Source organism: Mesoplodon bidens (assembly GCF_964165515.1).
Source record: "Mesoplodon bidens genome assembly, chromosome: 14".
Classification (NCBI taxonomy): Eukaryota; Metazoa; Chordata; class Mammalia; order Artiodactyla; family Ziphiidae; genus Mesoplodon; species Mesoplodon bidens.
This window is the reverse complement of record NC_138170.1, coordinates 83,747,933-83,774,083: the sequence shown is the minus strand read 5'-3', so window position 1 is coordinate 83,774,083 and position 26,151 is coordinate 83,747,933.

Genomic DNA, 26,151 nt, shown 5'->3' with positions numbered 1-26,151 from the left:
CTATACATCCTATGCTGTATATATTACACCCTTGTAACTTAGTTATTTTATACTAGTATTTGTACCTCTTAACCCCCTTCACCTATTTTGCCCTTCCCCATCCCTCTCCCCTCTGGTAACCACTAGTCTGTTCTCTGTATCTGTGAGTCTGTTTCTGTTTTGTTATATTCATTTGTTTTATTTTTTAGATTGCATGTATAAATGAAAACATGTCTCTGTCTCTCTGACTTATACCCTCCAGGTCCATCCATGTTGCAGCAAATAGCAAAATTTCATTGTTTTATATTCTCCTATACCTTGTAATGGCTGTTAGTTTCTATTATTTGCTTGGAAAGGTAAGCTTGTATTTAATAAAAGGACAAGTTAAACTTTTACACTCACTTTGGGGCACTTGGGCATCAGTGAAAACAATGAAGAGAATTTCTAACAGTAAAATCCTTCAGAGCAACACACATATTTATTCTGGGCTGAGTCGTATCTCAGGAGAGCAGTACTGTAAGACCTGAAAACCATTCCTGTTGAAGTAGTGAGCTCTCAAGATTGCATTCACATTAAATCTGAGCAGTTAAGGGCAGACCAGCTCACTTGGTTTTCTGTCAATGCCTTTTACATTCCTTGGCACCTAGAAGGGGCTCAGCAAATATGCATGAAAAAAATATGCATGAAATGAATGAATATCTCCTAATCACTTCTGGTTCCTAATCCATCAGTATTAGATCACTGTGGTTATAAACATCCAAAAGAATGAGATTTGGTGGACAAGTCTTTAGCACTATCATATTCTTATACTTATTATATTTTCTTTATTGTTTTCATAACAATTATTAGGAATGCAAATAAGAGTCAAATTTCTGAGTCCTTGCTAATTATTAATGTCTTGTTAGAGATCACAGTTGATCCCACAAAGCAGTTAACACATATCTGCCTTTACCATTTCTCCTTCAGCCTCCTTTGGGTCCCTCACCAGCCTGTCCAAACACCAACCTGCTGGTCAATCCAGTGCTAGCACAGACAGGTAAGTGAAAGTTCCCATGGTTCCTCCCTCCAGATGCTTGTTAGAGACTGAATTGCCAGAGTCGGGTAGAAGCAGCGGACAAACATGGACTGAGCAGGCTCAGTGGCTTCTCTGTGAAAACATTGATGCTTATAAACAAGACAATGGCAATTATGTTGGTCACTTGTTTGCATGAAATAAACCCTGGAATAGTTTAGCTGTGACAGTTTCTGGCAGACAGTGAGAAATGTGGCTTTGCAACAGCTCTTTGGTTCATTAAAATTATTCCTTCATCTTCTCTAAACAGCTTCAAGGGGTCACTAAGGGGAGGGGATGGGCCAGTCTAGTTTCATTTCGCATAGGGTTGTTCTGACTTACATTAGGCCATGTGGATACTGTATGCTGGCCATCTCTAGTGATGTTCAAATTTGAGAGAGAAAAATACACAGAGAAAGTAGTTTAGGAAGTGAGATTAATGATTTTAAATCCACACGCTATTTAAATTATAAAAGACAGAACACACATATGAAACTAATTAGTTAACCCATTTCAAAAGCAAGCTTGTAGATGGAAAGAGAGAAAGATCTGACATACACTTCCTTTGGTTTCGTAGTATAATGAGATATTAGTGTTTAAGGAAACTCGGAAGATTGTCGAGCACAGAATATCTCAGAATTATTAGAAGAATGACATGTGATCAAAACTCCATATGTGTGGAGGCTGTATTAATTTCAGTTAATGCAAATGGTGCAGAACCATTTGTTAATCAAAAGTAGAAATTTTAACATTAATAAAATCAGATTTATTTTATTTGTACATATGAGATTTAACTTATCATTCTGTTGCTTATTATTCAGTGGTTTATCATTTTTTAGTAAATCAACAAGTCATAGTTACTATTCAAGTATTTTCAAAAATTTTAGGCTGCACTTTATGAGAATATATTAAAATAAAGAGTCACAAGGTGGATAAACAACAAGGTCCTACTATGTAGCACACGGAACTATATTCAATGTCCTGTGATAAACCATAATGGTAAAGAATATGAAAAAGAATACTGAATCACTTTGCTGTACAGCACGAACTAACACAACATTATAAATCAACTATACTTCAATAAAATTTAAAAAATAATGACTCATCTTGTTCTCCATCAGTGCCTCTGGACACACTTACTGAGCAACCTCCACGTGCCAGGTTCTCCATTTGGAGAAAGGGGGACACAAAATACAAAAGTGAATATTACAAAATCCATGTCAACAAGGAGTTCACAAACTAGTCAGGGACCCCTTAATATTACCTAATGTGTTGATCTTTTTCTGTTTACGGAAAGTAGAAGAAATAGACTGACAATTATCCTTGTTCTTCAGCAAGATAAAATATACCATGTCTTGGCATCACTTTGAGAGTTGAGGCAATTAATACCAGGTAGCTGCTATAACAAACACCTAAATCATCCACATGTTTCAGGACAATAAATGTGTCTGTTCTCACACAGAGCATCCTGCAGGTTAAGCAGCTCTCCCCCGCCTTGTAGCTGCTTGGGTTCCGGGTTCTCCAGATGGCTCTCTGCCATCTGGAGAACCTGGAATCCAGGGGCTTGGTGGTAGGGAAAAGGGGACTGGAGGCACCATAGGATGTGGGTGAGGATGACAAGTGGAACTGGGATTTTTCACATCCCCCTATGTTCCACTGGCCAGAACTGATTCATACAGCCCTCTCCTAACTGCAGGGGTGGCTAGAAATGTCTTTCTCTTGGGATCCCAGGAAAAGGCACAAAGTGTGGAATATAGTTTTTTGTCCCTGCCACAGTCTGTTCCGAAAGATAGACCAAAGACCTGCAAAAATAGACATGATAATGCAGCACTTACAAACATTTTATTTACAAACTATTTGCTTGGAAATCATGCTGCTTTATTTTGTTTTAATTTTTGATGAAAAATGTGAGCCTAAATTTTCCCTTATCTAAAATACAAAGTTGCTTCTCTATTTGTGACCAAATCCTGATTAATAAAAGAATGTGACATAAGGGACTTTGATGTTTAAGAGATGAGGGTTTATGTACCAACTTTCCTACAGGCTTATGATAAAGTAGGGATAATGATTCTTCTTAACATTAGAGGATTGTTGAGAGAATTAAATGAGTTAAGAAATGAAGGCACACAGTAGACCCTATAAAATCAAGGGAAAATAAATATTCTACCTAATGAGAAAATTACCATTTCCAAGAGTTAATTTTTTTCACACAGTGTTAAAAAAATTGCCTTTTAAGACCTCTTTCATGTGGAGTTGATACCTCTGAGAGTTTTATCTTTCCCTATAGGTCTTTGAAACTTTTATTCCAACTGTTACAACTCTTGAAGAATAGACAAAGGTCCCAAGGCAGCATAAGTTTCCATGGGCCAGCCCTCAAACCAACTTTGTGAACCTAAGAAGGCAATAGGATCTGATGAGATTAGGACCCAATTAAACTCTTTTCCTAGTTTGTTTCGTGTAAAAGGAGAGTTCCAGAATTTAAAATCTTTAACTTTGGTTTATACAGCTGAGAATTTTTATTAATGTATGAGATGTGTTTGGCTCCTGGATACATGCTACATACATTTAAAAAATGATCCATTTTATTACTCTGGGAAGGACTCCATTATGTACCCCAAAGTATCACCTTTCTCAGGTTTATCCAAAGAAGTATGGGTGGTGCTTACTTAATTTGGGAACTAACCATTGACTGTGGAAAGAAGGGGCCAGGAAACCCCTAATTTCAAACCTCAGCACCAACTCCCAGTTTCCCTATGTTATTATTAAATATTTCCTGTTCCTTCCACCCCCAAAGATACTTTTTAGTCATTTCTTTGTCTTTGGATCTCACATTTATAAAGCCAACATATTTCCTGACAAATATATTCTGAGGTTGTTGCATTTTAATTTAATTAATGGTATTGTATAATAAGTATAATGACCATACAACTTATTTTCCAAGCCAGGACACTTTGAGATTTTAAAAGGGGAACTAGTAATAATTACTCCAAGATAACAGGCAAAAACTAGGATTATCCTAGCCCAACTGAGACTTATGATCACATTAAATGTAAATTCAATGTTTTCTTTAATTCAATATTAAGTTTTTCAGATCTTATATTCATATTCCTGAGTAGTACATATTACATGTATTCCCGCATATGTCACCATACACAGAACTAAAATGAATGTCCCCATTTGTTTTTTAAAATCAACATTCCTCTATTGCCACTGAATCTGAATTTGTTTTATCTATTACTCACTTATACTTCCAGGCCTGTAAATTGACTGTTCATATTCTTTATACTTTGGTCATTTTTCTGATGGGGTTTTCTTTTCTTGCTGATTTGCAAGAGTTCCTATGTGGTCTAGATGTGAATATTTTGTAAATTTAATATTTTATAAATATCTTTTCACTGGTATCTCTTCTTACAAGTTTGTCTCCAATGTCCTTGATTAAATACAGATTTAGGTTGAGAGTCTGCCTGCCAATGCAGTGGACACGGGTTCGCGCCCCAGTCTGGGAAGATCCCACATGCCGCGGAGCGGCTAGGCCCGTGAGCCATGGCCTCTGAGCCTGCGCGTCCGGAGCCTGTGCTCCGCAACGGGAGAGCCCACAACAGTGAGAGGCCCACGTACGGCAAAAAAAAAAAAAAAAAAAAAAAAAAAAAAATACAGATTTCTATGTTGGTGTAGTCCTATCTATTAATTTTCCCTTTATAGTTTGTGGCTTTGAAATTCTATGATTGTTTTAAAACATCTTATTATCTGGTAGGGTTTGCCTCAACCTCCTCTCTTCTCTAACACTTCTTAACTATTGAAAATATTGTGACATCAATTTGCCAACTTCCAAAAACAACAAAACTGCTGCTGAGAATTTACTTAGGATCGCACTGCACTAATAGAAACTATAGAGTTTTAAAACTAACTCATACAGGGGTGATGTCAACCAAAAAGGCAGAGTGAGGACATTTGGAAATTCCTCCATGAAAGCAGCAAGCACCCTGGCAAAGCAAACAAACAACAAAAAATGGCCAGAATCAACCTTGTCAGAACTCTAGAAATTAGCCAGAGGCTTGAAGCATCCTGAGGAGCATTTATTCAAGAAAAATGACTGTATCTCTCTAAGAAAAGCAAGTTGTAGTATAACTTGCCCTATTGCCTTCCTCCTTTCTCCAGCTCTATGAGAGCCTTGAAAACCAACACTCTGCAATAACAATGAAAATCAGTAGCTTGGCAACCACCAGAAGAGGCAGAATGGGTGTGGAGTGCCTTCAAAAACCCATATTCAGAGAATTCATCACATACAAATAATCCTCAATAAGATAAATAGATGATTTCTCCTCAGAAGCATGGAGGCCAGAAAGCAGTGGGATGACAAATTCAGAGGGCTGAAAACTCGCTCATCCAATCAGGGAACTCCTGTGCAATTGTCTCTCTCCCTCTCTCTCTCTCCCTCTCTCTCTCTCTCACCTTTGGAGTTACTTTTTCTTGATAATGATTTTGTACATTGCTGTTTCGAAAAACTATGCTTTTTGTTGCAATTATACACTGCATCTCTATGACTTTGTATACCATTTCCTGGGTGTCAAATTTATAGCTGGTGTGAAGGAACACTGCTGGGTTTTGCCGATTGATTATCTCTCTGGCCATCTGGCTGAACTTCATGACATAGTAATGGCTTTTCAATTGGTGAACCATTTGATTACCCTCACCTCTCTTCGGCTTTCTATTGAAATGATCATATGATCTTCAAATAAAGAAAATTTCATCTCTTCCCTTCTAATCTATAGGTGCATTTCTTCTTCTTTTCTTAATAGGTCCACTCATTCAGCCGACTGACATTCATAGTACAAGTGTCGTACGTTTGGGCTTCCCTGGTGGTGCAGTGGTTGACAGTCTGCCTGCCAATGCAGGGGACGCGGGTTCGTGCCCCGGTCCGGGAAGATCCCATGTGCCGCGGAGTGGCTGGGCCCGTGAGCCATGGCTGCAGAGTCTGCACTTCGGGAGCCTGTGCTCCGCAACGGGGGAGGCCACAACAGTGAGAGGCCCACGTACCACAAAAAAAAAAAAAAAACACTTACATGGAATGTTGGAGAAAATAGAATGGGGCAGGGAGATAGAGGAGATGAAAGGAACTAGGACTTCTGACTTGTATGAAGGTAGGTTACAGATGATGCAGTGCTAAAGGAGAAGATGCAAATTAATAATCACTTTGAAGAATGGAAACGAGGATAAATATTCTAATATATAATGACCATATTTCCTTCCATCAAATGACTCATTTCTTGTCTTTGGAATGTTTATGAAATTAGTGTTGTCACTTCTAGTTTCATATCTTTTAACTTTTTTCCCAACCATCATATTACACTATTGCTTTCAGGTGTACTCCGGGAGAATTACTTGAAAGCAGCATTGAACCTACTAATTTATTCCTCAGCCATGCATATTCTTCTGTAAAAATCCATTCATTGAGTTCTTTATTTCTATTACTTCACTTTCCATAGCCAAATCTACTTCTTGTATACTTGTTCCTGCTTCCAACACTTTTCCTATTCTTTCTGAGAATATCCATATATATATAGATATATATATGGCAGCCATGGGGCATTACCTGCTGTGGACTGTCTGTCCATGCTCTGGTCTAGCACTGAATTAATGTCACCCTTCCACCTCTATCTAGGAGCGGGCTGACGAATTCTGTCTTACTGTTGTTAATGTTAATGCTGATAGACATCCATCTAGAGAAACATGAGCTAGAGTTTAAAAAAAATCAAAGCCCACTCAGTCTATCCCTCCCCTTGCCTGTGGCAATGAATCTCTTTGTTCCCAGGCCACTATACCCTCCCTCCTCCTCCTTCTTCTGCTACCACGGGAACTCAACAACCTCCTCTCTACCCAAGGGATTCTCACAATTTTTGTAGGCTTTATAAAGTTCTGAGATAATGTCAGCCTCTACATATCATTCATGGCCTCTCAAGGGTAGAGTTTAAACACCTGTATAATTCATATCTGTTATAGAACCTCTTGGTCCTCTATTTAATACTTCTCACAATGGAAGAGTCCAGGATACAAGTTGCAGGTGGTGACAGCTAGACCAATGGTCCTGGACTGGAGATTCCTGGAAGAACATAATGTGAGGAACATTTGGAGTCATGAGTAAACTGGCAGCCATCCTGTTAATCCAAGGTCCCATTCATGGTGCAGTGGGTCTTGGTGTCTGAAGAACGGGGCTTTAGCCTTCCACTGTATGATTACATAGTAGTCTGTTTAAGGTGAAAACTTGTTTTCAACATGAAAATTAGATAGAGTAATCACTTACAGACAGCGGTGAGATTTTATCTGGTGGAGTTACAGTACTTTGGGAATAGACATCTGTGTTTGGAATATGTTTGATGTGCAGAAGCAGGCTGTCATTCGCCCAGACAATCCCATATTCCCCTGGTGCCTCTCCTTTGTCTCCCCAACTGGAAGGATTAGGCAGAAATATTTTGCCTGTCAGCTCTGGAGAGAACACTGTCCGTTAGTTGATAAGACTGGGGCAGGGGTTAGTGGGCCAATCTGAACCAAATAGAAAATGCTCTAGTATGGTATTACCGCTGCCAGTTTGTTTGCCCATCCTGCTACCAAGTTCCTGATAATATGGTGAAACCAGTGGAATTTAGTATATATGGAGTAATAAGGATGAGTGCCCCCTTTGGAAGCCTGCCAGAAGGAGTGGCCACAATTCTTAGTAGGGTGCTTTGATTTATAATCCATAGGGTTGAAAAACAATGAAAATGAGAAAGAAATTTCATGTCAAATAGAAAATGCTCCATACTCCTCTGATTTTATCTCAGGTGCATAGCCAAGTTCAGAAAGACTGAAGACCAATTTCTAATTCTCATCCTTACGGTTGTGTAAACTTTGACATTTTGTTGGGGGTAAAATTATGACTATGAATATCCAGATGTTAACTCCTCTGAATGACCAAAGACCAATGCTTTTCCCATGCATATGAGACAATCACCTAGTAAATTCACATGCATAACTTAGCAGATTCTATATTTAGACCATCAGGCTGCTGGTTTCAGAACTCTACTAACCATCATGTGCAAGAAGTTATCTACATTCTCCATCTGTCTACTAAGAAAGAGAAAGAGAACAAATAGTTACTGAGATTTTCATGTGCTAAGTACTATTTGAGTGCTTTGTACACATTTTCACATTTAACTATCCAAGAGTTTAGTGAGGCATTTAATATCATTCTCAGTCTATAGATGAAGAAACTGAGGTCCCAAGATGGTAGTTAACTGGTCCAGAGCACTGAGATACATTGGACAAACACTGATAAAGACATGTAAGATATTAATTTTTCTTTCTTTTTTCCTATGAAATTTCCACTGAATATTCTTTGCAATATGCCCGAAATACAGCATTTAAGTGAACACCAACATAATTAACGTATTTTACCTTTTAAAGAAGAGAAAAAGGGAAATGACAGTGATTAGCCATTGCTCACCATGTTATTTGCCCCTGTGCTGCTACTTCATGTAGTAGACAGGCTCTGAATGGCACTATCTCTTACACATGATTTTCTCTTCACTGTGGATCCATGGATGTTGCAGAAGACAATTATAGAAATTCCAAAAGCTGTACAGTGATGTGCTAAAACAAACTGTCCATTGGAGATGGCAGAAGATCTACCATAAGTTAAAAGATCAGAAGCACAGAAATATCTGTCATCCCTTCTAAGTGCAGCATAGTTTGGCATCTGATTCAAGTTTGACTCAGATCTAAATACAAATCAAACCATATGGATTTGTTAATTGGGAATATCAACTAGAAACAATACTCCTGATGGGGTCCTGTGAAGCAGAGACACTGAGGAAAGAAAAAAAGAAAGAAAGAAAGAAAGAGAGAGAGAGAGAGAGAGAGAGAGAGAGAGAGAGAGAGAGAGAGAAGGAAAGAAAGAAAGAAAGAAAGAAAGAAAGAAAGAAAGAAAGAAAAGAAAGAAAGAAAGAAAGAAAGAAAGAAAAAAGAAAGAGAGAGAGGGAGGGAAGGAGGAAGGAAGGAAGAAAGAAAGGAAGAAAGAAAGAAAGAAGAAGGGAAGAAAGGAAGGAAGGAAGAAAAGAAAGAAAGGAAGGAAGGAAGGAAGGAAGAAAGAAAGGGAAGGAAGGTGGGAGGGAGGGAGGAAGGGAGGAAGGAAGGAAGGAAGAAAGGAAGGAAGGAGGATGTAAGGAAGGGAGAAAGGAAGGGAGAAAGCGGGTGGGGGGGGAGGGAGGGAGAGAGAGGGCAAGTCCAGCCAACAATTTATAATCCTTGGGTATGTTACCAAAATCTTAGGGGAGCAGAGATCAAAAATGTTTGGAACTTGGCAAGTATACTTTAGTATACCTAATGAAGGTAATTGTTAAAATATTATGAAAGCTAATTTGATTTTTTAAAAAAAGGTGAGAACAATCAAGGTTAATATTTAAAAAATGGTAGTTAGGTAATTTCCAAGCTTAGAGCATACAGTTTATTTTAAAAAGTAACCATTTTGTTCCCAAATATCTAGGAATTGGTGAGGATTTCATGTATATGTATGCTTCTGTCATTTAACAAGTACTTTTATAGCACCATCTTTGTGCCAGGTATAATTGTAAGCATTAGTGGAACAAAACTGAAAGAAAAAAAAAATATATATATATATATATATATATATATATATATATATATATATATATATATATATATATTCCTGCCCTCATGGAGATTATTGTCTACTGAAAATTTTCAATGAAATGTTAAGATTCCAGTAGGAAAAATGGGAAAATATGAAAGATCCCTTGACATATGAAAGAAAACTCAATAAATATGTTTTGTAATTCCTTCACCAATAATCAAAGACATTCAGATTAAAACTAACTACCTTGTGATAGAAAAGTTAACATACACCCACAGCCAATCCAATATTGATGAGTCTGTGCAGAATTTAGCATACACTGAGGACACTTTCCAGGGCAATAGAATAGCAGGAATCTAGAACCCCCTTGATGGTTTTCCCTTCCTTGTGACCAGGTGATTCCATCATTTGGCATCTTCCCTGAGGGACAATTTCACAGAAGCAAAACTCTACTCCAGTGCATTCACTACAGCATTGCCTAAAATAATGCAAAATTCCCCATCAATAATTTGTTAATTTTTGTACATAAAAAATGTGTTTTCTATGTGGCAATAGAAACATTTCCATGTGTTTTAAATTTTTTTTAAAAGGCAAAATACAGAATAATATTTTTCTTATTGTAGTTAACTATATAAAAGAAGTCTGTCTAGACAAAGACCAGGATAAAATAATGAAAAATGAATTACTGGTTGCATGTGTATATTCAGATAAGAGAACATGTAATACTTCAGAACATTATTTAAGGTTGTTGCATCTTCTTTCCCATATATAAATAGATGCAAGAATAGATAAAGGAAATGGACTTTACCATAGGCTGAGCAAGGGATTAAAAAATTGATCAGTGATGGGTGAAGAAAAATGGAATCAGTCATCAAGCTTTAAAATATAATACAGATGGTTTCCTGGTTGAAAATAGGAGTCCTCTAAAATTAGCCATGAGCCCACCCGGTGGAATTCAGAGGAATTAAGCCAGCCTCCTGCATGTTTGTCAGAGCGACCCAACCCTCAGTATGAAAATCGAAAAATGTCCAGTCATATTTGTTTCTATTAAATACCTAATGCTCCTATAAAATTGCCCATTACCCTTAAATATATAGGACTTTAAATATGTGTAATGTAGAGAAGAATCATTATATCACACACATCTGAAGGTTACCTTCCAGATTTGGAAGGGGGCGATACGCATATGACAGTCTAAAGAAAATAACAGGAAGAAATCTCTACCTCACACTCTTTCCTTCCTTCTGCTCCTACCCTTCCATCCTCTTCTCTCACCACCACTGTCCCCCTCCCAATAAAATCTAAGCCATGTGACTTTTTTCAACATCTGCTTCCTTTCTTTTCTTTCATAGAAAGCGCGTGTGAATAATCAGACCACACTGCTGCTGTTAATTGTAAATATCATTAGTAAACTTCCAGGTGCTGTTTACTATATAAGCATTGTAATTTTCTATTCTAAAATCAGCAACTCCCCCCCATCATTGTCTGCCCTGAGGCCTGAGCACTGTGCAGCTTTGAGGCTGTCAAAGGTAGTCGCAGCCCCATTTACTGGGACTGAAAGAGATTGATCCACACCTGCAGTGTCTGAGGCAATAATTCCTAATATTAAAAAGACCCCATGAGGAGCAGGCCCTTTTCCAACCTCCTCATGATTCAACACTTTTCAATCCATGTGAAATCACTGAACACCGCTGTGATTGACTGACACCCACCCCGAGTTCATTCTTCCCCTCTCTGCCACCACTGCACCCTACTTCCCAAGGATTCTGGAAAGAAACCCATAAAGAAGATAAGGCCAATCTGGACACCACTGAAATCTACCTAGTAAGCAGAGATGCTTGCATTGTGCAATTGCAAAGAAGGGTGGAGGGTGGAGAATCCTGGAGATTTCACTGAGAGAGAAGGTCGTAGCACAAAAAGGAAGTAACTTGCCCAAAGCCCCCCACGCACTGCCTAATGCTTCTGTTACACAAAACAGATTGCAATTTCCATCTGTTTCCTTGAAGGCACCTGTGGTTTTCCTCAAAAAATTCAAGATAAAAGGAAGCAAAGCTTGAGTTTACATCCTTCCCAGGTAATACCATGGTGTTCCTGAATGCACCTGCTGCTCTTTCCTCAGGGCTCACAGGTAGGCTTTGCTCCTCCAGGCAGGACCTCATCCAGCCTTCTAGGATCACGGCAGGAGCCGCCCCGGGCTGATCTAGCTGCTCCTTTGCCTATAGTCTGCTGCACTTTGTATATTTACAGCCATAGCCACTACTTTATTGCACTGTATCATCTCTTTGTAGATCCCTATTTCAGTGGTTTTGGAAGTGCCTCTAATGAAAGGAGCTTCTTTTATTTTTATATTCTTAGCCTAGTACATACCTGAATGAATGAACGAAATATATTGAGGGAGTTTTTCTAATATTCAATGCTTTTAATAAATGTTAGTGCTAGGAAGTCCTTTGAGACTCCATAATCTGACTTCAAATTTAATTTCCTTATCTGAGGCACAAACACATTAAGTGACTGTGCTGAACTATATTCCAGTTTGGCCCCTTCTACAGCCTTCTCTAAATTCTGGAGGAGAATTCTAGCACGACATTTCCAGACTTCCTTTCCCCATCGGTTTCCAGGTGAGTATGACAGTGAGAGAGGAAAAAGCAGTATTCTCTAGTAGCCATGGCAGTTAGAAGCATAGCCCACCTCATAGCTGAAAGTATGGGTAGAAAGTGGTTGTGACTTTCTCAGTAGCTTTCAGGCAATCTCCTGCACATCTCATGAGTTAGTGTTGCCAGCTGAGAACTTTGGCAATGGTTTCACAATCATTTGTTCCCTTAGCCCTTCCATGTGTTTTGTGAGGTTTTAATTCTTTGTTAAAACATTCCTATGAGAAAAGAGTCATCTTTTCAATAAATCGTTCTGGTCAATAGGATATACACGGCGGGGGGATAGTAGAAATGAATCTTGACCCTCCACCTCACACCATACATAAAAATCAAATCCAGATGCTTGTAGATCTAAATGTGAACAGTGAAACAATAAAGATTTAAAAGGAAACAAACAAGAGCTTCTTCATAAGCTTGGGGGAAGCAAACCTTAGACAACACACACACAAACATTAGCTAACCATAAAAGACAAAACTTGATGAACAGGACTCCATTAAAATTAAAATCCTCTGCACATCAAAAGATACCATTAAGAAAAGGAAAAGGCAAGCCACCAGAGAGAAAAATATCATATGACATATATCTGACAAAAGGCTATCTAGAACATAAAAAGAAGTTTTACAGGTCAGTAAGAAAAAGGCAGACATGCCCAAGTAGGAGAAAGACTTGAACAGGCACTTGAAAAAAGAATACCTAAATGGCAAGAAAATATGTTAAAGGTGCTCAACTTCATAAGTCATCAGATAAATGCAAATTAAAACCACAGTGAAGATTAGATAAAGTCTATAAAAGACAGACAGACAGACCAAGTGTTTGGGGCAAATAGAATTCACATATTTATAGGAGAGTAAATTGGAACAACTATGCCTGCGTGTGGTTGGAAAACACAGGAAAACTGGCATTATCTACTAAACTTGAACACACATGTGGTTTTTTATTTTAATTTTTTATTTTATATTGGGGCATAGTTGATTTACAATATATTAGTTTCAGGTGTACAGCTAAGTGATTCAGTTATACACATACATGAATCCATTCATTTTCAGATTCTTTTCCCATATAGGTTGTCACAGAATATTGAGTAGAGTTCCCTGGTTGTTTATCTATTTTTTATATCGTAGTGTGTATATGTTAATCTCAAACACCTAATTTATCCCTCCACTCCACCTCTTCCCTTTGGTAACCATAAGTTTATTTTCAAAGTCTGTCAGTCTGTTTCTGTTTTGTAAATAAGTTCATTTGTATCATCTTTTTAGATTCCACACATAATAGCCAGGACATGGAAGGAACCTAAATGTCCATTGACAGAGGAATGGATAAAGCAGATGTGGTGCATATATACAATGGAATACTACTCAGCCATAAAAAATGAAATAATGTCATTTACAGCAACATGGATGGACCTAGAGATTATAATTATAAGTGACGTAAGTCAGACAGAGAACATACATGTGTTCTATATCCTAGCAATTCTACCCCTACATATATACCAATAGAAATGTGCACGTGTGTTCACAAAAAACATACTCAAGCATATTCATAGCAGCAATACTATCCATCAATAAATACACTATGGTATATTCATAAATGGAATACTATAAAGCAATGAGAATTACATAACTAATTTCAACAAATGGATGAATTGCAGTCAAAACAACGCAGATATGAAAGAATACATACTGGATAATTCCATTTGTATAAAGTTTAAGGATCAATTCAGGAGAGGCAACCAGACCTCCTCTTGTCTCCTTTTCCTCTCAATGACAAATCTGAATGTTCACCATGGCCCTAGCTTCTTCTTCAACCTCCTTCACCCCTCTCCAGCATTTAATATTGAACTCCTACTTCAGAGGAGTCTGAGGCTCATTGGCCATCCCCAGCCCCTCTGCTCATACACCTGCAGTGAGGCCCTCATCCTCCCCGTCACTCTTTACCCTGCTTCAGAGGTAGGAGAAGGCCTTATGCTCTTGGGAGACAAGCCCTCCCTCTGTGCCTTAATGCCTTCCCGTCTTCCTCCAATGGCTTTTTCTACCAGTTTTTTTAAGTGTGTCTCTTCAATCCCCAAATTTGTGTCACTCCCTTATGTATCACTCTTGAACTGAATTACCGTCTACACTGATGCCTCTTAAATCCACTTCACCATCAAAAACCTCTCCCCCATTTCTTATTCAAAGATACCCAGTGGTCATTTTCACTGGTTTTGGATGCACCATTTTCACATGATGCAGTCAAGTCTCCAGTTTTCTGTAGCTGCTTCTGCTCAGCCCATATAGTTTCAGAATTCATTGAAAACGTCTCATTCTTTATTGACTGTACCACTCCTTTCCAACGAGATCGTGGATTACTCCGTCTTCCTTGAGTCTTCCTGTTCCCTAGTTTCTGTGATATCTCAGTGTCCAGTACCCTTCTGACCTGCTGGCTGGTCCTCCTTCCTGGCCTGGATCTGCTTCTTCCCGCACCTGAATGTTCATGATCATTGGATACCTCCCCTCGGTCCTCAGCTCATACAACTCAGATAACCTAAAGCTTTATTTTGAGCCCAGAATATTCCCCAGAGCTTCAAATTTCCATATCCAGCTCTTTGCTGCATATTTTCATCAGAATATCTAGACCCCCTAGGTCAGTGTGGACCACCACCCAAGACAGGAAAGAAGATGGGACTGGCAACAGCCAGAGTGCATTTCTATCCTCTGTGCCTGGCACAGAGCAGGCGGTCGGTAAATGTAAAATGAATGAAGAAGGGAAGGACTAGCGAAGGGGGCTCAGAGACTCTCAGACATATCTTCTGATCTGTACCATCCATCACTGTGACTTCATCCAGACACACGTCGCACAAGTGCCATGAATCTGTTACCCAGTTTCAAAGAAGAGGACTAAATTAGCCCAGAAGCATAAAACTGTCATTTAGTTTATGTACACTATTTCAAGTTTTCATTAGTTGGATGCCTTTTTTGTTTGTTTGTTTGTTTTTTAATGTAGCCTCTGGCTTCCAAAAAAACTAAATTTCAGAGAATGTTCCTGAAGAGACCAAGACTGCTCATCAAAGGCCATCCCAGCTGAGTCCCAGTGGCTGAGAGGGCCAAGCCCAGCCTGCAATCACAAGCTGTTTCCTCATTAAACTTCTCCACGAACAGTTGCTGTGAACCATTAGGTGGCTGCTCTGGATGAAAACGAAAGATTTTCTGTATAATATATTTTTTTACAGAGATTATTTAAGGCATGATTTCTGTTTATGGTCCCAGGATAAATTGTAATCACCTTTGTTTACCTCCTATTCCTTTCTTAATTAACTGACATCCTATTAGCATACATTTTTTTTTATCCCAGGAGTATTAATTATACATAATTTATATCACAAGTATTTATTCCATATCAGGGGGATGAATAAAACATTTACCTGTTTATAACTACTTGAGGTTAACATTTTGATACAAAAGACTCACCTGAGACTTCCAATCAAATTATCAGATTTTTAATTTTCTGTTACATAATGATACTGTACTAGTCATTGTAGTGTTTTATTCCACTTTAGGCTAAACAATCGTTTAGCAGAGCGCTGTGCTGGCAGCATTAATTACCAATGATGCATGCTTTGCTGCACAATGAGATGCAAATAATAAAAAAGTGAAATTTGCTAATATGAGAGCTGGATCTACATTGGAATTGGAATACCAGTACTAGCCCTGGCAATGTTACAAAAACCTCTAGGCCTTTAGTTTCATAGCTCCTCAGACCTAGAAGGGATCATAGTGATCAAAGAGCACATCCTTTGTCATTTGAAAGGTGAGGCCTCGTGGGCCCAGAGAAGGCAAATGATTGACACAACACAACCCATCAGCAAGCAAATGCCAGAGCCTGGTTGCAGTACAATTATACGGACCCTGCTCCAGGACGTTTTCCACCCACTTAGGGATGCTCTTCTCTCTCAAAACAGGGTTAAATTTAGATGTTTGAATCAGGTATGGTCTCATGCCCAGATGTTTTGAAATGAGCTGCACATGAATCAGATTTGGGAGGAGAAACATCACAAGCTTTCCTCTACGGGGTGGCTTAGGTGATGTGAAGAAGGAATGGTGTAAACCTCTCAAAAGATTCATAGATTGACTGGAGTGCCAGTCCCCAGGCTCGCAATGCAGAATGCGCTTCTCCCCAGCCCCCAGCTCCCTTTCCCCCTACACCTGTCACTGGCTTTCTTCTTACTCTGAATGCATGGATGTCCAAGACCATGGATTCTGGGCCCTTTCTGCTCTCTGAATATTTTACTTGCCAACTACAGTTACCCGGAAACCAGTAGCAAAGTTAATGAGAATACAAAGGGACCATTTCACCTGAGAAATCTGTTGCTTAGAGAGATATACAGAGGATTTGGGTGGTTTCATGAGAGAAGAAATGTATGTGCATGAGCTGAGCAAGAGTACTTAAGATTCAGAGCACAGATGAAGGAGAGGAAGGAAAAGGCAATTAAGTACCTGTTCCGTGATAATCCCTTGCTATGTTTGCTTACATGTTCCCTAATTCACTTCTTCCATTTGCCCTGGTAAAGAAGTACAATTATCCTCAGCTTGTAGAAGAGAAAATTGAGATTTAAAAGATGTAGTCATTTGAGTAACAGCCATTGCTAAAGATAGTGTTGGGGTTTGAACAAAGGTCTAGGTGTGTTTGACACCCAGGCTCTTTGCCATGACACCACACCAAGAGCAAGAAAAATGGTAACAGGTGTTTAGGTAGAAATGCTGAAAAAGCACTTCACTCCATATTATTCACACCCCAATTTGGAAGTATAAATGCTGTGTCTTTAATGTGTTTTACTATCTTGCCTGGAAAGAACAAAGCATACTTTTCTCAAAGAAGTCTTTTCAAATTGCTAACAAGTCAAGGTGGAAAGAAAATACATGTTGTCGATGCTGGGGAAGAGTGAGAGGAATCTGTCTTTTTGAATCCCATCTCATAACATGGAAATGGTGACAAAGGTAGAAAGAAAAATGTACAAAACAAAATATGGGACGTCCCAGAGTTTCACGGCCCACAAAGCTGCCCAGCCCAGTGGGTTCTCCAGTGTGGCTCTCTTGGGTTCTTGCCTGGCGCCCAGCCCAGTGGGATGAGGCAGGCAGCCCTTCACAGCTCAAGACTCAACTCACCTCTTCCTTCCTGGTTAGCACATAGCATGAGGGCTTGCCAGTATCTGGTGCTCTCAGTAGGGTCATCCTCCTGCACCAACCACGAAATGTTGGAGTTCTCCAAGGCTCTTCAGGGCTCCCATCTCTTTTTCTCTATGTTGTCTTCATAAGCAATCTCATCCAAACCCATTGATTATGCCCTGACTCTTCAGTTTTCAGCCCCAGCCAGGACCCCTCTTTTGTGAACCTGTCTGAGATATGTACTCAATAACTGCCTTAGAAGTTCCCAAAACATGTAAAGCTGACCTGTAGTAGACAACACTCATCATGTCCTCCCAATGCACTAAAGGGGAAAAAATTTTTAAAAAGAAAAACAAATCAAAACCAGTCCTTTCCTGGGTTCCTTAGCTCAATGAATGACATTTTTCTATTTGTTCAAAACAAAAGCCTGTCTCCTCCACCCTATCCAATTTAGCACCTGTCTGTTTTGCGTCCTAAACATATCTTGAATCCACCCATGTTTCCACGTCCACTGCCACCATCAAAAGCAAGACTAATATTATCACTCACATGGAATTCTGTAATCGCCTTCTAATTGTTATCTTCAAGTTCAATATTGCCCCCCCAACCTTGCTTCTGTTTGCTTTTCTTTTCTTTTTTTTTTAACATCTTTATTGGAGTATAACTGCTTTACAATGGTGTGTTAGTTTCTTCTGTATAACAAAGTGAATCAGCTATACATATACATATATCCCAATATCTCCTCCCTCTTGCGTTTCCCTTCCACGCTCCCTATCCCACCCCTCTAGGTGGTCACAAAGCACCCAGCTGATCTTCCTGTGCTATGCGGCTGCTTCCCACTAGCTATCTATTTTACATTTGGTAGTACATGTAAGTACATGCCTGTTTTCTCAACTACAGCCACAGTAATCTTTTCAGGATTCAAATGTGGTGCTATCAATCTCCATTAAAAATAATGGGAAAGACCTTTTAAAATTTGGAACAAAAGCAGAAGCCAGAAAGAAAAGATTGGTAAGGCAGACTACATAAAAATAAAATATTTCTGATGACAAGACAGCCCTAAACAAAGTTAAAGATAAAAGACACACTTGAAAATTTAAAAAAATACTAATTTTCTTAAACTATAAAGACAACCTAAAATAGACTTTAAAAAATGACAAAGAACCTAATCAAAAAAGGAGCAAAGAACAAGCTATACAAATACATAGACATACACACACACACACAAATGTCTCTTAAATATTTTAAGAGATTCAGCCTCATTTTTTTTTTTTTTTTCAGTACGTAGGCCTCTCACTGTTGTGGCCTCTCCCGTTGTGGAGCACAGGATATGGACGCGCAGGCTCAGCGGCCATGGCCCACTGGCCCAGCCGCTCTGCGGCATGTGGGATACCCCCCACGGGGGCACAAACCTGCGTCCCCTGCATCGGCAGCGGACTCCCAACCACTGCGCCACCAGGGAAGCCCCAGCCTCATTTATAATAAGATATAATGCAAGTTAACAAGATACCATTTTTGTTTATCATATTAGCAAAGTAACAATGTTTAACAATATATTCTGCTAGTAATGGTATAGGGAAAATTCCTTTCTTATTGCAGTAATGATAGAAACTTGTAATTTAATAACATCTATCAGATTTAAATGCACATACTCTGATCTAGCAATTTCCTTTTGGGAATTTATTCTTCAGATATAATTGCACATGTTTAAAATTATATATATATATTTATATATTATATATATTATTATATAATATATATGATATATAAATATATATATATACATATATATACTCTCACACATATATTAATTATATAAATTGCAGCATTGTTGTAATAACTGAAGACTGGAATAACTGAAATGTCCCCCTGGGGCATCCCTGGTGGCACAGTGGTTAAGAATCCGCCTGACAATGCAGGGGACACAGTTTCGAGCCCTGATCCGGGAAGATCCCACATGCCGCGGAACAACTAAGCTGGTGCACCACAACTACTGAGCCTGCTCTGTAGTGCCCGCGAGCTACAACTACTGAGCCTGGGTGCCACAATGACTGAAGTCCATATGCCTAGAGCCCATGCTCCACAACAAGAGAAGCCACCGCAATGAGCAGCTTGTGCATCCCAATGAAGAGTAGCCCCTGTTCGCCGCAACTAGAGAAAGCCCGTGCTCAGCAACAAAGACTCAACGCAGCCAAAAATAAATAAATTTATTTAAAAAAAGAAAAGAAAAGAAAAGAAAAGAAATGTCCCCCAATACTTAATTGGTGAAGTATATTGTGGTTCATTCCTAAAACAGAATACTAGGCAGTCATGAAAAATAGTGGGAAAGATCTGCATAGGCAGAAAGGAAACAATCTCTTAGACATATCCTTAAATGAAAACAGCCATGTATGATATAGTGTGTATAGAGGAAGTGTGTATGTGTGAGTGTGTGGTGTGTATATACTTGTGTATAGATGTCATAGCTCTGGAAAGATGCACAAAATATTTCATTTGGGAGAGAGCCTGAGTGGCTAGAAGCCTCTGTTTAGAGAGATACTGACTTTGCACTGGATTCATTTGTACTACTGTAGCTTTCTACTCACATATATACACACACCTGTGTGTGTCTGTGTAAAGAGAGAGAGGAGTGTAGACAGCCCTTTTTGAGGTCTGAGTGTGAAGGAGAGGTGAGTAGACGGGTAGTGACTAGAAGCAGTGAGAAATTTAGCAAGAGTGTTTTTGCTTTTGTTTTTTAGTTGATGTATATTTGTTTTACAATGTTGTGTTAATTTCCAGTGTACAGCAAGGTGATTCAGTGATACATATATATGTATCTGTTCTTTTTCAGATTCTTTCCCCTTAGAGGTTATTACAAAATACTGAGTAGAGTTCCCTGTGCTATCCAGTAGGTCCCTGTTGGTTAACTATTTTATATATAGTAGTGTGTATATATTAATCCCCAAATCCGAATTTATCCCTCCCTGAGCAAGGGTTTTGTAAGATGCAAGAGTATTGCCCATGCTTGGAGCTGCTGAGAACGAGAAAGGAGAGAGTCTTCGGATGCAGGTGAGGAAAGCACATCAATCCAACAGCCCAGAACCAGGCTGAAGGGTGAGGACCTAGAGCCAAGATGGAGATGGGAGCGGGGGCATCCTTCCATGCAGCAGGGGAGGGAAGAGGATGCGTGGATGTGCAAGTTTACATCATTTGTTTTCCTGCAGTTTCACTCTTCTCAACAAGAAGTTCCTGCCATGTCAGTAGGTGAAACCCAAATGAACGGAATTCTAGGGAGGAAGGGGGAGGTGACCAGGTGACAGGCAATAAGAAACTGTTATGCAAACTCTAGAAAAGCAGCTGTGTCATCTTTCAGGTATATATACACGATGGAATATTACTCAGCCATAAAAAAGAAAATGATGCCATCTGCAAGCAACATGGGTGGACCTAGAAATTATCATACTAAGTCAATAAGTCAGAAGGAGAAAGGCAAATATCATATGTTATGACTTATATGTGGAATCTAAAACATGGCACAAATGAACCTATTTATGAAACAGAAACAGAATCACGACCTATCTGTCTATCTCCTTTGAATCTCTCCTGGTCTTTTCTCTTCCTCTGCCAGCTGCTGAGGATGATGTTTCAGGGCTATCCTCTGTGTCCCTCCTGGGTGGACTTCACCATGTCTCACTATCAACTGTGCCTCCTTTGGTGCCATCAGGATGTGTGGAGCATGTGTCCCAATGTCCTCGGCTTGGATCTGCTTTCTTGACAGAACCAGGCAAGTGGCACCTTCGACCTCTGCCCAGGGATCGTGCATCTTGTCTTGTTTCCTTAGCTCAGCACTCCTGAGAGATGCGACCACTTGTGCTTTCTTGTGCCTCCTGCACACAGCACCCCTCTGCCACCCCCCACTTTCCTCACATCTGCTTCCCTTTGTGGATTCTCACATCAGTCCAGAGCACGTAATATTTTCAAAAACAGTTCTTCTAGAAAATTGCTCCTGGACTATCATGTTTTAGAGGCTGTCCAACTTCTAAGTGGGTTAAAATCTACTCCGTTTTGAGTGAAAATAACTTGACCCAGATGTCAGCAGCTAATATTAACCAGCAGCCACTATTGTCATTGTTGTTTCAAGTTGTTGTGTGTTTATTGGACACCAGGGCACTACTGTGATGTGATGAGGTATAAGGTATGAACTCTGACTTCAAGGAAGTTAAGATCTAATATAATAAATAAGTAGAAGATATGTTAGTATAATATTTTTATTAGAGTTAACATAGATATATTCACAAGAATACTAACATTTAAGAATGCCAAAATATTAAACACCTCCAATAGAAGGTCGCTAAGGGCATACAAAGAGCAGAGGTTTTCAGCTTTACAAATAAACATGAAACTTTAAAGAGATGTATTTGAGAGACAATATCTTAACTTTACATCAAAGGAACAGAGTCAGTATTTAAAAAAAAAAAAAAAAGGGTCACTGGCTCCCTGACTGACCCTTCCTCCAAACCTTCCAATCAGTGACTACTCTTAGGGCGACAGTTGAGTGTGGTGTGAAGCCTTCTCCAGTTTCCCAGATGAAGGCACATAATCTTCATTGCCATGTTCTAGGGCACCCCTGTTAACACGAATTTCCCATGCGTCAGCCTGTCACCTGTTTAGCTCCCTGCAGTGCTTTGCATGGGGTCTCCACACAGGGCTGAATACACCTATGTATGTATGGAGATGGGATTCATGCGTCTTACTTTCCTACCATGGAGATAGTCAAGTTCTTGTTGGGTTTAACTTGGTCTCATTGCTTTGTAAACTGCCCAAGTTCAGAGGCCATACTTTATATGCATGTTAAAGGCAGCTGGGATCCTTGCCTGCGAAAAGTGACCTCCATATGACTGGAGGGCCAGGCAGTTTCTGCGTGTCAGCCCATGAGCTCTGAGCACAGAGGGACCCTGTCATTCTAATGGCTGGTTCCCTGGCATCTCGCACAGAGCCAGGCCCCAGTATATTCTCAATAAGCGTTACTTCAGCAAGAAGACCTCCACTCTAGCTTCATTCAAAGGCAAATTCAGAGAGACAGTATCTTGAGTCCCTGGGAGTCCAACTGGGCAGGCTGGCATCAGAGAAGTATAGCAGGCCCCCTGGAAGGGATCAGGCTTGATCCTTCTGCTGTGTATGGAAATAAAGCAGAATTGTCTGTTTTTCTACAAACCCTGTTCTTTAGACAAATCTGAAATCATCCTTATTCTCTTCAGACCACACACTAGACAGCTCTTCAGCCAATATTAAAAAGCAATCTCCAAGCTCATTACTAAATGAGAAATGAAAGAGCTGAAGGTAAAAACAAAATGATCACTCTGGACAGATGGTTGGTGAATTTGTAGACGAGCCTCAGGGCCTCCTGGACCTGAATGTAAAGTAAAAGCAAGTTTACTTCTGTTATTTCAGCCTCTTTCAAGGCCATTAGCACCATATTATAATTAGCACCAGCTCTCCAAAATGCATTTTGAGGGGCCAGCTCAGAACTCTGAGCAAAGATGAAGGTGTATTAATGAAACCGCATCTAGAGTCTGGCTTAGGAGCCAACCCTGAGAGGTGATTTATAACTGGCTTCAATCTAACCTCACAAGCATCCCTCCACACTCCAAGATACATTGATCAAGACAACCAAAATCAGAAGCTACTGCCATCTACTTGAAAGAAGTTAAAAATAATTTTCACAGGAGATTTTCTACGCCATTTATTACTTTTTGCCTGCAATAAAAAAATGCATAAATACCTCATTCTAACCAGAAAAAAAAAAAAGAGTTTGAGGCAAAATTTGGCTGTTTCCAACTTCAAATAATATAGTAGTGTTAATGGTGGAAAGAGTTTGAACCTAGACTCACAGAACTGATGAACATTTTAGAATAGAGTGTATAATATTGCTGCATGTGAATGTGGAGAAGAAAAAGCAAAGTTTTCTCATAGCAATGATGAAAATATAAATACAGAAAGGCAGGCTTTGGAATCAGACTGCCTGTACTCAAATCTCAGACTCACCAATTAGGAAGAGGGCAAACCCTGTCAAGTCACTTAACCTTAACTGTGTCTCTTTTTCTCATTTGCAAAATGGGAATAATAACACCTAACAGGATTACTATGACAAGTGGGTGAGGTCTTTGTGGCCACTCTTATCGTTGATGATAATGATGCCTACCTTCCAGGTCAGTACTCAGGGCAGTGTGGTTGAAGGGTTGACTGGAGCACCTGAGTTCTCATCCCAGCTCTCACCCAGTGGCTGAGGGAGTGTTGATCGTTCACTCTCTTTACTCTGACATCAGTGGCTCCCTCTGAAAATAATGAAGAAACTGGATTGAATAACCTCCAACTTCCTTTCCAGTTAGCACATTCCATGCTTTCTTTCAGAAGGAAAGGGCTAATTTTCAGAAATAACCCTGAATTTTGAAGAACCCAAGAGCACTTTGATTTTATTAGTGAAGAGAATTCATTTACCATTCTCTCTTTCATCGACATGATACAAAAACAACTGAGGCACCTAGCCAGTTCAGGGAACCAGCGATTTGGTTCTAACCCATTGTGTGGTGCCCTTCAGCCAAAGCCAAGTGAAATGTTTACTTTTTTTCAGATATAAAAGGATGGCTGCAGAGAGGCAGTGTCACAGTGGAGCAAGGACATAAATGACAATGTGGCAAGCTGGATGGAAAAAGAGAGAGAGAGACCACATCAAAGTCAGAGCCAGAGATAACTTGTGTAGACCAGCACTCTCTCCTGCCCTAGTGGTTATGTACTGCTATGTAACACACTATCCCAAAACACTGGTTTAAGACAGCAGACTTTGATCACCTCACTCAGTTTCAGAAATCTGGGAGTGACTTCGTGGGGGTTCTGGCTCAGGGTCTCTCATGAGGTTGCAGTCAAGCTGTTGCTCAGAACTGCATCATCAAAAACGTTCAAAGGGCTGGGGGAGCCACCTCCATTCACACGACTGTTGGGTGGAGCCCTCAGTTTTTCATTGGCTATTGGCTGGAAGTCTCAGTTTTTCTTCACGTGGGTCTGTCCACAGGGCAGCCACCTGAGTGTCCTCAAGACAAGGCAGATGACTTTCCCAGAGCAGGATGAGATCCAAGGTTAGTTGATAAGACTGATTATCCAAGAGAGAGAGCTCTAGTTGGAAGCTGGGGTCTTTCATAACTTAACCTTGGGTGTGACATACCATCAGTTCTACTTTTTCAATTTGGTAACACAGACCAGAGCTGGCGCACTGTGGGAAGGGACCACGCAAAGGTGTGAACACTGGGGTGGGCATCACTAGGCGCTGTGCTGAAGGCTGGGTGCCACATCTGCCTGCTTATGGCCAAAACAAATGGAAGAGGAAATAAGATCTCCAGTGGTCCTTCAATCTGACCATTTCCGTGAACCTCCCGAAGAGACAATTATTATTGGATTGGTTGTTTGAGCCATAAAGTAGGTAGAGGTACAATTTACTAAGCTGAACTCATTGGGTAGAAAATTAGATAAGAGTTTTTGGAAAGAAATCATGAATTCTGTTTTGGAAATATTTAGCTTGAGATGTCTATTAGAGTTTCATGCTGGATATGATGATAATGTCTTAAGATATGTATTTTTCCTTCCACATGGCTGCTAAGCACAAGCCAGTGACTTCACCAAAAAAGAGCTAAAATAGTTAAATGCTCCAGCATAAGAGGAAAATCTGGCTACGCTGGACTTAATAGGGGTGGTATGTCAGTCTAAAGCAAGGCATCTTCCATAGAGAATTTCAAGAGCAATTTTGATTATACTTAAGGAGTGCAGTGCAAGTATAGTAATTAATATCATCTCCTTGATAACTCAAAATTACATCCCAGCTCTGACTTGTCCCCTGTACTCCAGATCTGTGAACATAATTGCCTACTTGACATACACTATACACTTGAGTGTCTAATAGGTCTTAAAACTTAACATTTTCAAAATAGGGCTCCCAGTTTTTCATGCAACCATCAAGTCTGTTCCTTCTTGAGCCTTCCACATTGCAGTATATGGTACCATCACTGATTCAGTTGTTCAAACAATTTAGCAGTCATTTAAAATTCTTTATTATCCCTCACACCTCACGTATAATCATCATCTGATTCTATTGGTTCTACTCCCAAATATGTATCACATCACAACCTTGTCTGCCTCTGTGTTTACTGAAATCACCCTAGGCCAAGCCATGATGCTTTCAATCACCTGGACCGCTATTGTTGCTACTCATTAATTTATCTGATTCCACTTCTGGAATCCTCTTTATTCATTGAGCCCAGCAGTCAGAATGATCCTTTTAAATGTCTAAGGAGGAACTCAGTTCATGTCCTGGCTTAAGGCCCTTCAATGGTTTCCAATTATACTCAGAAATAACTTCAGACTCGTCACTGTGACTGCAAAGCTCTGCCTCTGCTCTGTCCTTCCCTCACACACTCCCCCCTTTGCTCTCCGCTACACTTGCCTTCTTCCTGTCCCTATAATACACAATGTTTGTTCCCACATCAAGTCTTTTCCACTTGTTTCACCTGGAATCTCCTCCCCCAAGCACTTGAATAAACTCATTCTTTTGATTATTCAGGTCTCAAATAAAATGCCACCTCTGGAGGTATTTCATGATAATCTATGAATATTGGTTCCAGTTCCTAGAATCCTCTATCACAATTAGTCTGGGTTATTTTCTCATGTCATTTGGCAGT